Raw genomic sequence first — 13,027 nt, 5'->3', positions numbered from 1 at the left:
CAGTGGTAAAGAATCTGCCTGCTAGTGCAGAAGATGTAGGTTTGATCCCTGGGTTGGGAAGATCCCCTGGAAAAGGAAACGGCAACCCACTCCAGTATTCTTCCTGGGAGAATTCCATGGACAGAGGAGCCTGGCAGGCTATAGTCCAAGGGGTCTCAAAAGAGTCCAACATGGTTTGGTGACTAAATTACAACAACAACAATATTCCTATCTATCCAATATGATCTATATTTCTCACACTTGCCTGTATGTTGGAATTATCTGGGAGTTTTAGAAAGTCTGGCTTCTCTCCCAGAGATACTGAATGAATTGCTATGAGATGTGGCCTGGGCATCAGTATTATGGAAAACTCCTTGGAGTTATTTTAATTTGTAGCCATGTTGAAGAACCAATGTTTCAGGCCAAAATATCATCTGGATAGATAGCTTCTTTTATGAAAATGATTCAGTTCAGTTCAGTCGCTCAGTTGTGTCCGACTCTTTGTGACCCTATGAATCGCAGTACGCCAGGCCTCCCTGTCCATCACCAACACCTAGAGTTTACTCAAACTCATGCCCATTGAGTCGGTGATGCCATCCAACCACCTCATCCTCTGTCATCCCCTTCTCCTCCTGCCCCCAATCCCTCCCAGCATCAGGGTCTTTTCCAATGAGTCAACTCTTTGCATGAAGTGGCCAAAGTACTGAATTTTCAGCTTCAGCATCAGTCCTTCCAATGAACAATCAGGACTGATCTCCTTTAGGATGGACTGGTTGGATCTCCTTGCAGTCCAAGGGACTCTGAAAAGTGTTCTCCAACACCACAGTTCAAAAGCATCAATTCTTCAGCGCTCAGCTTTCTTTATAGTCCAACTCTCACATCCATACATGACCACTGGAAAAACCATAGCCTTGACTAGATGGACCTTTGTTGGCAAAGTAACATCTCTGCTTTTTAATATGCTATCTAGGTTGTGATATGCTATCATATGCTATCATAACTTTCCTTCCAAGGTTTAAGTGTCTTTTAATTTCATGGCTGCAGTCACCATCTGCAGTGATTTTGGAGCCCAAAAAAATAAAGTCTGACACTGTTCCCACTGTTTTCCCATCTATTTGCCATGAAGTAATGGGACCAGATGCCATGATCTTAGTTTTCTGAATGTTGAGCTTTAAGCCAACTTTTTCACTCTCCTCTTTCACTTTCATCAAGAGGCTTTTTAGTTCCTCTTTACTTTCTGCCATAAGGGTGGTGTCATCTGCATATCTGAGGTTATTGATATTTCTCCCAGCAATCTTGATTCCAGCTTGTGCTTCTTCCTGCCCAGCGTTTCAGTGCGGCTGCGCAGGTGCAGGAGGGCCAAGAGGAGCTACTCCACGTTCAAGGTCAGGAGGGGCAGCAGTGAGGAGGTACCCCTCGTCCAAGGTAAGGAGCAGCGGCTGTGCTTTGCTGGAGCAGCCGTGAAGAGATACCCCACCTCCAAGGTAAGAGAAACCCAAGCAAGACAGTAGGTGTTGCAAGAGGGCATCAAAGGGCAGGCATACTGAAACCATAATCACAGAAAACTAGCCAATCTGATCACAGGACCACAGCCTTGTCTGACTCAATGAAACTAAGCCATGCCGTGTGGGGCCACTGAAGACGGACGGGTCATGGTGGAGAGGTCTGACAGCATGTGGTCCACTGGAGAAGGGACTGGCAAACCACTTTAGTATTCTTGCTTTGAGAACCCCATGAACAGTATGAAAAGGCATAAAGATAGGACACTGAAAGATGAACTCCCCAGGTCGGTAGGTACCCAGTATGCTACTGGAGATCAGTGGAGAAATAACTCCAGAAAGAATGAAGGGATGGAGACAAAGCAAAAACAATACCCAGCTGTGGATATGACTGGTGATAGAAGCAAGGTCCGATGCGGTAAAGAGCAATATTACATAGGAATCTGGAATGCTGGGTCCATGAATCAAGGCAAATTGGAAGTGGTCAAACGGGAGATGGCAAAAGTGAACGTCGACATTCTGGGAATCAGCGAACTAAAATGGACTGGAATGGGTGAATTTAACTCAGATGGCCATTATATCTACTACTGTGGGCAGGAATCCTTAGAAGAAATGGAGTAGCCATCATGGTCAACAAAAGAGTCCAAAATGCAGTACTTGGATGCAATCTCAAAAACGACAGAATGATCTCTGTTCGTTTCCAAGGCAAACCATTCAATATCACGGTAATCCAAGCCTATGCCCCAACCAGTAAGGCTGAAGAAGCTGAAGTTGAACAGTTCTATGAAGACCTACAAGACCTTTTAGAACTAACACCCCCATAAAAAGGATGAAAATGATTAAGCCTGTTCAAAAAGACTGACCAAGGGCATTTCAATAAGAGGTTTAAATTGAAATGTGTGGATAGACAAGCAGACTTGGACATAAACCAGATGATGCCTGCAGCCCCACTCAAGAGTAGAACAAGTACCTGAACCAATTTTGCATTTCCTAAGTTCTGGGTTTCTTTGTTTGTTTATTTGTTTTTGTAAGATTAGAAATACATTTAATTGGACCCATAGCCTACAGAAACATCAAAAGCCAGGAAACGTGTCCCCATGTACATGATAAAGGTTTTACAAGTAGGAAGGATTGAAACTGAGTTAGCAGGCAAACTCCTCTACTTAGACCCAGAAACTTGAGTTCACACTTTCCACTGGGGTTAACAGCACAATCAAAAATGCAATAGCATCATCTGTAAGTCAGCATGTCCATTTATTTCCATCTGAAAGTACTCATCTGCATAGGTTACTGGTTCTTGAGTCATAGCCAATTTGGAGACCAACTTGCATATGAGACGTGGCTTGACAACAGGCAGTGGGAAAGATGCTCTCTGGAGGCCAGGACCGTCTGTAACCTGAAGAAAGGTCACTGTCTTCTCGAGAGACATTTAGTACCAAGAAGGTTTTGCCTACACCAGTCACGGGTAGAATCAGACAATCGTCTTTAAAGTGCTGCTTGAATACTGATAAATCCTTGCTCTTGGTCTTTTCTCTTCCTAGACTCTGTGCTGACTGCTGCAGTGTTTGTAGCAAAAGTGGTCAGATGATCTCATTACAGTCAGGTACGTTAGCCTGATTCTGTTCTCACATGGTCATCAATTCCACACAGGGCGCCTTGGTGATCTTAACATGTGTTTCAGGCTCTTTGGCATGGTGGCTAAGAACAAGTGCTCAGAAACCTGATTGCATAGGTTTAAATTCTGGTCCTACCCCTCAGCAGCTTGATTAATTAAATTCTCTTAACCTCCGGTTGTCTCATCTATAAGATGCAAACAATAATGATACGAATCTCATGTATCACTTGTGAGGACTAAATAATGCATTCATTGCAAATAACACAGCGTTTGGCACTGGCAGTAAAATATTCATTATAATAATTAATTATTTTGCCACATCATCATCAGCAACATATTTTATTCCGCTCCAACCACATGTTCCTTAATTAGATGTGTGAGACTTGCACGTTGTAGGAAGGACCATGGTGGGGGGGAGCACAGAGTCCCTGAGAGGCAGCCCGTAAACCACAGAAACAGAAAGCCCAGGCAAAAGAATTTCCTCACAGGTCTGGAAATTTCTTGACTAAGATTAAACATACCTATTTTGTGGTTCACTATATCTTTATACTAAATGTTATGGCTTGTCTTTTGTTTCAGTGCCAGATAACTGATAGTGTTTGGAGAAGAAAATGGCAACCCACTCCAGTATTCTTGCCTGGAAAATGCCATGGACGGAGGAGCCTGGAGGGCTTACAGTCCATGGGGTCGCAAAGAGTCAGCCACAACTGAGCACTTCAGCAACTGACAGTGTTATCTTTTATCTTTCTAGCAACTATTAAAAGGATTTCAAAGTATGTAATCCAAAGAACACTTTTTAAAAAATAGAGATATCTCACACAGCCACCAGCTGAAACATATATAAAACATATATGTGAAAAAAACATATATATAAAACATATATAAAAAACATATATAAAAAACGTATATAAAAACATATATAATGATGGTGAGTCATTAGCATAAATAATGCATGTTAGTTGCTCAGTCGTGTCCGACTCTTGGCAACCCCATGGACTGTAGCCCACCAGGCTCCTCTGTCCATGGGATTCTCCAGGCAAGAATACTGGAGTGGGTTGCTATTTCCTTCTCCAGGGGATCTTCCCAACCCAGGGATCGAACCCAGGTCTCCTGCGTTGCAGGCAGATGCTTTACCAACTGAGCTACTAGGGAAGCCCCAGCGTAAATAATAGCAGATCACAAATAATCAGGGTGGCATGCATATTCATAAATAAACAACATTAGATATAGGAACCTGTAAAGTAACTTTAATTTTGCGATACAGTAACTAACTGCAAGATATTGTAGAACAGAAATATACCTGACGCACAGAAAAACCATCAGCTTGCCAGCAAAGGGGAAGGTTAAACATGGTTTTGATCAGAGGTATCATTAATGAAAGATTAATAACCTAAAAGATTAATAGTAGCTGAAAGGGAAGAATTTCCTTTTATCTCCTTTTGCCTTCTTATCCTTTAATGTAGGTGTTAATGAATATTGAACTGGACACAAGGCAAGAAAAGGTTTAAGAAAAGGGAACAGACTGAATCTTCATCCTTGAATAATCCAACTTGATTTTCTCCACCTTCCCCCTTTGAGCACCTCAGTAATTTTCTGTGACTATTTCTGCACAGAAAATAAATATGCTTTGAATAAGGGGGAAATGTGACTTAGGCATTATATAAGATGATTGCTAGGAAAAGTTAACTTCTTAACCTGTTTTGTGAGAAAAAAAAACAAAAAAAACCTGTCATCCTCAGTAAAATAAGCACCGTTTTATAGTGAATCTGTCTCTGTCCTTCATTTCCGGTCTACCCCTCCTCCAATTCCATTTTCAGAAGAAACAGATTCTCATCAGGAACTAAGAAGAGTTTTTATTTTTTCCAATCACTGTTTCGACCACACATCTCAAGTTAGCTGCATGTTTCCTGCATCTGCTAAGAAGGGAAGCCCTGCCTCCGCCACCACCAGTGTGAGCACTGACGCTCTGAGATACCGCGAAGCATGAGCTGGTGACGCTACAACCACGCACCCACACGTGCTGGTCACCGTGGCTTTAACATGGCTGAGCAGCAGATCTTTTTTTCACTTGTTCATTAAGCAGGAGACCCAGGTTTACGTAAAACCACATGCTCATCGTCGCTTAGTGGTGTGGCTTTGTTGCATCACGCCTCTTATCCCTCTGGAGTTAGTGGTTTGGTGGCCACTGTCACCAACGTCAAGATCTCAGCGAGTGCTGTTGCTGGTCCTCTGACACCTGAGTCAGCCCTTCCAGGCAGGTGGCAGGATTCCCTGGGGCTGCCTGGAACGCGTGGCTCTTCTGAACTGCGGAAGCGCTCTGAGACCCCTTCTGCCGCTCTTGGTGGTCACTGACTTCTTCCCGTCCAGGGGCTCAGTGGTCAAGTATCTGCCTGCAATTCAGGAAACGTGGGTTCAATCACACGTGGGATTCTTACCACAAAGGAGTCCTGGACTGGCAGGCTACAGACCATGTGTCACAAAGAAGCGAACACGGCCTAGTGACTGAACAACAGAGGTCTCTGTGATTCCTCAGTTGCACTCAGCGGTAATGGGAATCGCTGAGAGGAGACAGCATCCTTGGCACTCTGAAGGCCCTGTTTTACGAACTCATCAGTATCCCAGCGGCTGCATCCTTCCTGCTGAGGGGACCTACCACTGTGACTGCACTTGCTGCCTGGCGAGTCTTCTGCTTGAGTCATTTAGACTCGAGGCCCCGCGGTCCTTGATGAGGCTGGTCTCCTAACTATCCTGCTAGAATCTACTCCTGTAGTACTTTCTAGAGCTAGTTATTTCACTCTGTGGCTTCAGGTAAGGAGAGAATAGATTTTCCAGTTAAATGTCACTGGAAATACCGAAACTGGGAATTATGTGGTATGAAAAACGCAAAGCTCAAGGGCCCAGTCCATCTTGATTTGAGTCTGCTCTTGTAATCTGCTGCTGCAGATGACTGCTTACTTCACTGGCCTCCATTTCCTCACTTGTGAAGCAGAGATAATAGATGCCTACTCCACTGGCAGCTATGACCACTAAATGAGCTAAGGAATGAACATAGGGTGCCTCACCTATAAAGGAAGCTGGTTAATATTGGTAATAGATGTTAACATCTTTTATCAGTATCCCCTATCGGTTTACTATGACCTTTATATTCCTCATCTTCCTATAAAAAATTAAAGTGATGAGCATATTTGTTTGTTTATTTTTTATTTTATTAAAAACACCTTTGATTTACTATGCTTAGCTGTATAAAAATGCTATCAAATGTTCTCAAAGAACTCAACACCCATTTGAAAAAAAATAGCTCTATTTTGTTCATATCTAGGTCTCACTAGCAGGCATAAATTAATACTTAAATGTAAATAAATAGAAAATGAATTATGTTAAGCATTATAAGTCCCAAACTGCATCCTTTAAAACTGTACCATATTAGCTGGAGTGAGATGTAAACTAGAAATCTTTTTAAATCATAATGTTTAAATTAAGACATCAGAAGATATACTGCAAATACTCAGATGGAATTTCACTGCCCTCAGTAGAGCTAGAAATACATTTTGCTACAATTTTCAATTATGTAACATAAAAATTGAAATATTTATAAGAAATAATCAAACTAAAGACAAGCATAATTTTAAAAATCATGTTAATGGGCAATGCCTTTCATCCCCTCCTCCCAAAAAAAGAGATGAAACGAACAAAACAACATGCCTCAAATAGCTTATGCTTTTCAAATTTCACAGTCCTGGTTAATTCACATCCCAATTATCCTCTGAGGTACCCTAACCATGGAGACAACAAAGGATTTAGGGGAACAACGTAGGGCTTTGGGGAACAAAAACAATAAAGACATGTTGTGCTTATACCTAGTCAAGCAACAAGGTTCCCTGGGGACTAAGGGGTCCTAAAAAGAAAAAAATTAAGACAAAGATTTGTTTCTATCTGCAGTATCTGACTACTGCTGTTTTGCAAGTATCCCTGTCTCTCCGTCTCCATCTTGCAGATAGATGGGCCATGTGGCTCCTTCTTTCCAGTGGGTATTGGCCATGTAAAGTGCCTTTTAAGGCCAACGCAGTTGACTGCCTGAGAAAGAACCTGGAGATATTTCTCTTTGGAACTGTGACTGTCATGATCACTTCTCTTTGGGCCTGGATCCATGAGAATCTGCATGGAGCAGATCCAGCCTTGCTGACCAGCAGTAAGCCTTGTGTGAGTGAAGGAAAAGATTTTATTTTTTAAAGCAGATATTTGTGTGTGTGTGTATATATATATACATATACATAGATATACATGCTTATATATGTCATATATATGTGAAAGTCATAGTCAGTCATGTCCAACTCTTCAAGACCTATGGGCTGTAAACTGCCAGGCTGCTCTGTCCATGGGATTCTCCAGGCAAGAATACTGGAGTGGGCTGCCATGCCCTCCTCCAGGAGATCTTCCTGACCCAGGGATGGAACTTGGGTCCCCTACATTGGCAGACAGATTCTTTACCCTCTGAGCCACTGGAGGACTTTTCATATATAAACATGGGGCGGGTGGGGGAATGGTGGCTTCCCTGATGACTCAGCAGGTAAAGAGTCTGCCTGCAGTGCAGGAAACAAAAGAGATGCGAGTTCGATCCCTGGGTCAGGAAGATCTCTGGGAGAAGGAAAGGGCAACTCACTCCAGTATTCTTGCCTGGAGAATCTCATAGACAGGGGAGCCTGGCAGTCTGCAGTCCATGGCGTCACAAAGAGTTAGATACAAATGAGCACACACTGGATTGGATATGTGTGTGTGTGTGTGTGTGTGTGTGTGTGTGTGTATGCACTGGGTATGTATATATATATGGGCTTCCCTCATAGCTCAGTTGGTAAAGAATCCAACTGCCATGCAGGAGACACCAGTTCAATTCCTGGGTCAGGAAGATCCACTGGAGGAGGGATAGACTATCCACTCCAGTATTCTGGCCTGGAGAATTCCACGGACTGTATAGTCCATGGGGTTGTAAAGAGTCAGACACGACTGAGCGACTTTCACTTTCACTGTCACAGAACATATATGGAGGTGAACACACATGCTCCTTTCATTACCTGGGAGCTTTGGAGGACGAACCCCACCTTTGCCCATCACTCGTTCTCCACCCTTCACAAGAGACTGTTACCAAGGAAATAAAGAGTTCTGCTTCTGGAACACATTCCTGAGGAATTTATCAGAGAAGCTACAAAAGGACAAAGAATTCTACAGGCTGACACAAAGGCCAGGGTGAACCAAGAAGGAAATTCCAGAAAGAGAATCACTAGGGCAGGACAGACAGGGAACAGAGTAGATAGCACTTTAGGAGAGAAAACATTCAGAACATATTTTATTCAACAGTATGTTAGCTTTAAAAATTATAAAACAAGCAACATACTGTTGAATAAAATATGTTATATCTTCCTACCTTGTCAAACACACATTCATTTGGACAAAATGTATAAAGCTGTGCTTTCTATTTGACTAAAATTTGGAAAAATATCCAAGCTGAGTACATCTACTTTGCATGTATCTTGGTTCTCTTGATGTACTGGCTATGTTTGGTTGAGTAATAAAGGCAAAGATAATTCATAAATAATTATATATCTATTCTATAAAATTTATTTTTATTGATTTCAATAATGCAAAGGATTGCATCTCATAGCTCAGAGGGTATAAAAGAAGGAACTCTCTGTGAGAGCAAAAGGAATCCACTGGTTGAAAATAATTAACTATTGCAGGAATGATTTGAAGAGAGGCAGCCTGGCCATCTGCCAGGGAAAGGGGACCCCCGAGTTAAGGCAGGCTGTATATACCTTTTCAGATATATAGTTTCGGGAGACTCGGGAGTCTAATTTTTTTTATTCACAGTTTTGAGCACTTGCTCCATGTGAAACCCTCTGTTACATCTACAACAATGAAGAAGAGTGGTAGGAATAAGCTCTTTCATGGCCAAGGAGACAGGCAATTGAGCAGATAATTAGAAGGGTTGTGATAAAGCTCTTTAGTCGAAGTAGCTAGGAGGTCACAACAGAGGGGTCAGGGAAGGGGGGCAGGCAGGAAGGAGGGCAGTCACCCGAGCTGAGCAGGGAAGGGTGGAGGAAAGGGAATCCTGAGCCAGGGAGGCGTGGGCAGGAGTTATGAACTGTTATTCCAAGCAGAAGAAATTGATGGGCAAAGGTTCCGAGGCAGAGAATGGCTCTTCTGATGAAATGAGGGAAACTGAGAGTGGCTGGGAGTACAAGGGAGACGTCAGGAGGGAAAGGAGTGGGATGCGAACAGTGAGGCTACGTCCAACAGACACGATTTCTTGAAAGCCTTGCTGAAAGTTTGGTGCATTATCTTAAAAACAATGAGCAGTCATCAAAAAGTTTTCAGCTGATAGGGGTTAACTTTTTCACATGCTACATGTTCACCCGGACATGTATAAGGGCTGGTTTAAATCTTATTGACTTACTTATATTATTTGGATAGTTTCGAATATTCCTCACAAAATTTTGTAGCTTTCAGAGTTCTAAATTATTGAACATTCAGTAATTATCAATGTATCTAATTTTAACTACAAATAACATTTACAGAACTCAAAAAGAATATTTTGTATAAAGTTTTATGTGAATTCAATAGTAACAGCTACAATTTATACTGCAAATAAGCATCAATCTTTATTTTTAAAAAGGATTTGGAGACGGTCTCAAGTTCTTTTTTACAACTATATATTTCACTTGAGCTGAGTTCAGTTAAACTTGAATTAAATTTCACTGCACTTTTTCTTTGTAAGTTAAACATTATATCCTATTGGGTGTTGCCTTTTTTAGGACATAAGATAAATTCAATCTATTAAATTAATTGTACTGACATATTTTTAGAATGTGGTTCATACACAGGGCTTTTTAAGCTTATCATGACATGCCATCATTTGTATTTAACTTGCATCAAGTGTATTGCAACTCATTCTTATTCCTTAAAACCTGCATTCAACACACAAGACTGCATATAGTAAAGCTGTGAACTTCTAATCGAACAAACTAATCGCACCTTTAAATTATTCAATTTACCTCTGTCCTCTCGCCTAATTTTTAATAGATGTCATGGTATTTGCATCTTCTTTATCGAGACAGAAATCATCTTCCTACGATAATCTCTCTGAATGGAATATGACAGAGAAGATAGATGGCTTCTGAATGGTAAATTTCCCAATAACCATTTACAAAGTGACTATGGAAGGAATTCTATATTTCATGGCTTGCAAAAATTACTCCTGTTATCTCCACAAAAGCACGCAGGCAGATAGGAAGGAGGGAGGGCTGCCGAGAGGGTAGAAGAAAGGAAGGAAAACAGACATTTAAATAAGGACCCACAGGGGCAGAAATAGGCAGCAAGTGTGGTTCTTGGTGAAGATGGATCAAGAAGGAATTCATTTAAGAAATGTATTCTCAATGCCAACCATGGACAGTGCCTTGAGTTCTTCACATAGCACTCTCAAAGACCTGGTAGTCCTAATTGGAAAGATAAAATACAGACCTGACATAAGGTAAAACACTGCTTCTTCAGAGTGATCTGTGAACCACCTACATCAGAATCAAGGGGGTTGCTTATGTAAAACGCAGATCATGTCTCGAGTGTCTACCCCATATCTACAGACATCTGATCTGAACTCCTCTCCAAGTCCCACTGCAAATATGTACCTTACCTATTTCCCCAGTTGTCACAGTTGATGTACTTGAAAATCTGAGAAGTCCTCAGAAAGAACATAAAAAGTAATCTGAGGGAGGGAAGGGAAAATGCCTCTTGAGATCAAACAGGACAAATGACCCCAGCAAAGGAGAATGATATGCAGGAGTTATATCAAGGAGTCCCCTGACAGTACCATGACAATTAGCTTCAATGACAGCAATTTTGATTAAGGAAAATTCTGAGGCAAGATATCATCACTAGATGTACCTGAATTCAAGATACTAAAAGGATACTGATTTCACCCACTCAACATTCAGTTTTCCTAAAGAAAGCAAAAGCTTGTTAATTCTCATTAATGAAAATCTTCCTGTGTGTAGGTGCTCAGTTGTGTCCTGGTCTTGGTGACTCCATGGACTGGAGCCTCTCAGGCTCCTTTGTCCATGGGATTTTCCAGGCAAGAATATTGGAATCAGTTGCCATTTCCCATTCCAGGGATCTTCCCAACCCAGGTATAAAAATTGTGTTTCTTGCATCTCCTTCATTGGCAGGTGGATTCTTGACCACTGCACTGCATGGGAAGCCCCAGAAAATCATCCTACTGTCTATGAAATCTGGGGGTTCCAGAGATCTCCTTTCAAGGAGTTGGAAGACATTTTTTCTGACTATATATCTATCAGATCTCCAGATTGGTTTTATCTTTTGTTAACCCATACCATGGGTTTTACTTTTTTTTTTTTTCAGAAAGGCATTCCTAGTTCCAGAATACCATCATTTTTCTCCCACAGGGCCCTTGTATTTTGCAAAAAGAACAAATTTTAAATTTTACAGTTTAGTTTGAGAATGGATTTGTGGCATAGGGAAATACTTTAAGGAATCCAAGGAATCCTTATTTATTTTCAATATTTACAAATGTCTCTGGAACCTAGACCAGGAGAAAACTTGCACAGTGAAAGGTGTCTTGAATCAACTAATCTACAAACAGTATTTTCTCTGAGGGCTAAGACTACAAATACATTCCTGGACATACGTTTATTTTTAATATTCATAGTTAGTCACACAGAACTGAACAAATTCGGACTGGTCCTTTAGATGAAAGTGTTAATTTTTCAAGGAGATTAGTACTAAGCAACAAACAGGAGTTATTTACATAGATTAAATTACCTACTGCCCTACCTCAAACAACAACAAGAAAAGCATATTAAAACTGCAACCAAATGTAACACATGAATTAAAATGTTGATCTAACTGACATCTCAAATAATATTATAAATCAGAGAATGTTTATTCCTACAGTGGGACAATTCTAAAAGAGATGGCTGACCTATATACATTAACAGACAAATAAATCTGACTTGTGGCTACAAAAAGATAGCAATTTCAAGTTTATCTTGCATTTATTTAAAAAGAATTGATTTTTTTTTTTCAAGAGTGACTCACTACCTCTCCAAGTGACAAGATTTTCCCAGGCTTTTAACCACTTGATTACAGAAGTCATTCTTTAGCCACATAACCTGGAAAAATATCAAATGCTCATTATGGCTCATACTGTCAAAATAGTATTGTGCCAGTAGCAGCAGGTATAGAGTTCCTTAACAGTCAAAAAAAAGATTCATGTGAAAAAATCTAGTAAACTGAGATCACTCAAGCAGAAAACCACCATGCTACGAAAGACAGGCAGGTAGAGACAAAAGGACAGCATCTTAGAACCTCCCTTCTTTGTGACTAGGGGAAGGTCGTGTAGATGACACATGCCCCCCACCCAAGTTCATCTAGGATCCCTCTTGAGACACTACACACCAGACAAGTAAAGAAGAGAAGAGATCTCATTTTGCATTTTGATTGTCTGTTACTCTCACCTCTTCAAATCATAAAATATGTCTGGGGTATGTAGTGATTCCATAGAAGGCAAAGAGAAACTTTACACTGTTTTGCTATTTTTTTTTTCCACTTCAAAATTTATCTATTAACAAATGAGTAAAAAATTCATAGTGTTCTCTTACTTCTTAATTTAAAAAGCCCTGCCCAAGACCCAATCCATGATCACAAATTTAGTACTAAAAGAAGTATTTATTAAAAAAAAAAAAAAAGTGAATAGTTCTCAACAGTCTGTACTCATGCCTACTCTTCTTTATCATTTATTATCATTCTTTGGGGTCATATTCTAGATTAACAAGAAGGCAAAAAAATTAATATAACAACCTTCATTTAAACAAACAAAAAGCTGTTAATATGTTATATATCTCATTGCTTGCTTTTCTCAGAAGCGTTC

At 40.7% G+C, this 13,027-nt stretch overlaps 1 non-coding gene across 1 annotated transcript; it reads right to left on the bottom strand.

Annotated features, from left to right (window-relative positions):
- Positions 1-4,173: 4,173 nt before the first annotated feature.
- On the bottom strand, positions 4,174-4,245 carry TRNAC-GCA (transfer RNA cysteine (anticodon GCA)). The gene has a single exon. It is a non-coding gene; the product is annotated as a tRNA-Cys (tRNA).
- Positions 4,246-13,027: the final 8,782 nt, after the last annotated feature.

This window comes from Odocoileus virginianus, chromosome 22 (genome assembly GCF_023699985.2).
Source record: "Odocoileus virginianus isolate 20LAN1187 ecotype Illinois chromosome 22, Ovbor_1.2, whole genome shotgun sequence".
NCBI lineage: Eukaryota > Metazoa > Chordata > Mammalia > Artiodactyla > Cervidae > Odocoileus > Odocoileus virginianus.
This window is presented reverse-complemented; position numbering and strand designations above follow the sequence as displayed.